We start from the raw sequence: 4,513 nt of genomic DNA on the forward strand, positions 1-4,513 counted from the left end.
AAAAAATGTATTTGCTATGAATAAGTCGTTGGTCGTGCAAAATTCGATCATTCTGTCACCAGCTCCATTTCTGTCACCGAGTCCATGTTTTCCAACTATTGAATCTTCTTCTTTGTTCCCGACTTTTGCATTCCAGTCACCCATTATTATCAATGCATCTTGATTGCATGTTCGATCAATCTCCGATTGTAAATTTGATCCAAATCTTCCTTCTCCTCTTCCTTGGCTCTGATTGTTGGTGCATATATTTGAATGATAGTGGTATTCACTGGACGTCCTTGTATGCGTATAGATATTATCCTGTCACTGACAATATTGTACTTCAAGATGGATCTAGCAATGACTTTTTTAACTATGAAAGCAACTCCATGTTTCCTCACTTTTTCATCTCCAGAGTAATATATCATATGGTCATCCGACTCACAATGCCCCATGCCAGTCCATCTCATCTCACCAATGCCTGGTATATCAATATTTAGGTTAAAATCTGCTTCATCCCCATGAGCCTAGAATATTGGACTATCCCTGTTTAATCACAAACTCACTAGTTCTGTTGGAGTTTAGATTTAATCTAAATCTGGAAAGATCATAGTCATACTTACATTCTTTTACCAAGCCACTCCTTTAATTGATAGATTACAGTACTTGTTTGCAGAGTTATCTGGTAGGGAGAAATGAGTTGAAAAATCTTGAGAGCTTAATGTACTAGATAATTATTAAAGTCATAAATTAATGGATAAAAGTTTTAATTAGAGGTTAGATACAGAATTTTAGTCCCCTTTTCATTTTTAAAAACCATATCTCTTAGTATGTCATTTGGATTTATTTTATCCATGATGTCTACCATTGTAAAATAATATTATTATGTTTTTTAAAATGGTATTATTATTTATTAGCTTTTTTGTTTTCAGATTTTCCAGCCTTCTAAAAAATACTTGGTTTTGAACACATATATTAGAATTTTGGCATCGGTTTTGAGCAGCAAATTTAGCAACTCTTGTATGGCCGAAGGCTTGGGAATTTGTTTACATAAATCCCTTTTCTTTGTGATTCCTGGTTCCTTCACCTATGCTCACTAGCCTGTGCTCTATTTTTAAATCCTGCTGCTATGCTCTGTATTGCAGCAGTTCTTTTCCTGAATTATTTATCATTGTTTGGAGTTGAATGGAGCAGTATGTTTTTTTCACCACTGCTCACTAGAACCCACGTGTCTGTCTTCAACTTGGTTGACAGATTTGGTTCATGTTAAATCCCACTGGCCCAGCCTGAGATGACTGCAAGGCAGTGTGGGAGCAGGCCACAATCTGTGATGCTGTAATTTAGATTTATAGTGTTACTTTGTCTCAGCAGTGGTAGGAGAGAGAAGTTACTTTTTTGATGACATTTGTTTGGTTTTTATACTTGTTTTTATCATTGTTGCTTATTTAAGAGAGGTGGAGCAGAAAATATGTGTAAAAAACAATATTAAATCAGGATTTATTTTTAGTATAAATATAACTTAAGTATTGGCATGTATTTTGAAATTTTCTGATCTTCCTATGTGAACTGTGGGGATTCCTTTGTTTTGTTTGGAAATGTTTCTTTGTATTGCCTGGATTTGGGAGAAGCACAAAACAAGAGGCAATTATTTTGAACACTGTTTCTCTTGTTTCTATTTTTCTAGTGCATCTCAACCAATAGTTCTTTGTCTTCATACACTCTACCTGCATCCTTTCTTTCATTTTCTGAAAATATTTTTTTTCTCCCTTGATATTTTTTCTTTTTAATTTATGAACCTTCTACCACTTAAGTACTAATGGCCTAGTGATGAGAAGCTGTGCTGCAATCCTAAAGGTATATACATGGTTCAAATCCACCAGCTGCTCCACGAAGAAGGATAGGCAGTTTACTCTCCTGCGAATTATTGTTTCTGAAAACATGCTGGAGGGTCAGCAGTGAGTTGGCTCTGACTAGATGGCACACAACAACAAAACTATCACCGCTTGAGTTTTCTTGATTTCTTTAAATATTTGTGTCTTTCGTATCCTGTAGATTGAGAAGGGGCCAATGTCAGTCAGCACGAAGGAGATAAAACCTTGTTTGCTCCCTCTACTCTGTTTGAGTAAATCTTTCTAAAAATGATTACTAGTATATCGATTTGGTCTTGCTTTTGGAGTGATAATGAAATATTTTTATATTTTGAATCAGTACAAGTTTTTGTTTTGTCTGTGTCTGGTCAGTGCACCTGGACCAGAAACTAGCATTTCCTGATCCAGTCATTCATGTTATTATCATATCATTCCCTTGTAATAGTGACTCTGTGGTATAGATCCTGCCATTTATCAACAGGCATTTGTAATTTCTTCCTTAAGTTGGCCCAGAGACTGTTCTCCTGACATTTCATGAAATCCATTTCTTTGGACTAAGTCAAGTGGTACTAGGCTACATTTGCTATCTTTGTACTTTTGCTTTTCTCAAAGTTATTTTGTTCCTCTCTTTACCAATACATTTCTATTACTTCTTGAAAAAAATCCACTTCAAAATTATGTTCTTTAGGAAACTTCCAATGATTCAATCCACTCAGCTCTTAATAGTTTATATTACTCTTAGTTTTTGTATTTATTGAGCTTTTTGTTACCAAGATACTATGGAGATATAAATCAGTAATTTAAAGCACAGTCGTTAAAATCAAGACTTAAAGTGTTAGGGGAAATGAGAAGAATTTACTTTTTTCCTTGCATTATTTTAATTTTTGTTACATTGAAATGTCACAAATGTACATTAATTTCTAGATTTTAATTGAAAGAGCTATGCTCTCTTTTTTTTTTTAGTAGAAACTTATGAACTATTGCTACTGTTTTAGCACATGGTAAGCATCTACTTGCCTACCTGTGGGGAAGACTCATTGGATAATAGGTTGGTTATTGGTATAGAAAAAAGTGGATCATAACAATTGGCCCAATAAATAACATCATATTAAATGGAGAAAAGATGTCAAAGGTTTCATTTTACTTGACTCTACAATTAAACGCCTATTGGGGCAGCAGTTAAGAAAATCAAATGATACATTGCACTGGGAATATCTACTATAAAAGATCTCTTTAAAGTAAGACAGAGTGAAGATGTAACATTGAGGACTGAGTTATACTTAATCCAAGCCATAGTATTTTAAATTGCCTCATCTGCATATGAAAGTTGAACAACAAATAAGGAAGATTGAAGAATTTTTTTTACTATACTCTAAACTGCCAAAAGAACAAACAAAAATATTTAGGAAGAAAGGCAGCCAGAATACTTTACCCCCCACACCCAAAACTGTAGCAATAGAAATACTAGATTTATCATGCACAAAGCCAAGGAAACCAGTGATTCCAGATAGTGTAATTTATGTTGCACTGTCCTTTGAACATTCCAACAGGAATAAACTGCTGAATGCAGTTACGATGCAGTGCACCAGAATGCTTTTTAGAAGCGAGGGTGGTGAGTCTTTGTCTCAGATACTTTGAGCATGCTATCAGGAGGGGCTAGCCCCTTGAGAAAGATATGGACTGTCACAGTGACTACAATAGCGAACACAGCACATCACAGATTTTTTAGGATAATACAGGATTAGGCATTGTGTCATTCTCTTAAATGTCCTTATGAGTCAAAGCTTATTCAAGGGCAACTAGCATTAAGAAGATAATAGGAATTCTCTACTCAATCTTTTATGTACCATGGACTACCTAAAGAACAAATAGGTTTATCTTGAAGAGGGTGAAACCAGGTTTCTCCTTGGAGGCTAAGATTTCTTAAGTATTTCTTATGTAAGTATCTCACATACTTTGAACACATGGCCAGGAGGGACCAATCCTTGAAGAAGGACATCGTACTTGGAGGGGTGGAAGGACAGCACAGGAGAGGAAGACCCCAGATGAGATGGATTGATACAGTAATTGGGGTAATGGGGGTAGGTGTGTCAGAGTCAGTGAAATTTGCTCAGGATAGGGTAGGCTTCAGAGCTGTTGTACATAGGGTTGTTATGAGTTGCCATTGACTCGACAGTGCATAGCAATAACAACAACATACTTTTTTTTAACAACATACTTTTATAAATACTATAAATTTAAAGTCTTAGTTTAAATTCTATTTTGGAGTGTAAAGTGACATTGATTCAAATGGAAATAAAAATGACAGTGTAAGTTTCTAAAGTAGCCATCCAAGTTTTATATGCCTAATAAAGTTACTGATAAATTAGAGATTAATACAAAGTTAATGCTAAAAGAATGAATAATAATAATTTTAAAAGCCCAAAGTGGACTGGAAGCGGAGAAAAAGGGTGGGGGGAGGGTTTCCAGTAATGAATGAATAAATGAAAATCTGCCTTTCTGGAAACTGTAATTAAAATGACAAGTAAAATGAAACCCACAGCGTCCCTTTTCAGCAGGAAGTAGCGAAGAGAATACGCCGTGCCCTTTTCCTTATGACTCAGGGTGAAGTCTCTCTCAGGGAGGAGTGATAGGGAATGGCAAAGGATACACTGACAAAGAAGATT

Source organism: Elephantulus edwardii, unplaced genomic scaffold (genome assembly GCF_000299155.1).
Source record: "Elephantulus edwardii isolate Elephantulus edwardi_28Jun2011 unplaced genomic scaffold, EleEdw1.0 scaffold00212, whole genome shotgun sequence".
Taxonomy (NCBI): domain Eukaryota; kingdom Metazoa; phylum Chordata; class Mammalia; order Macroscelidea; family Macroscelididae; genus Elephantulus; species Elephantulus edwardii.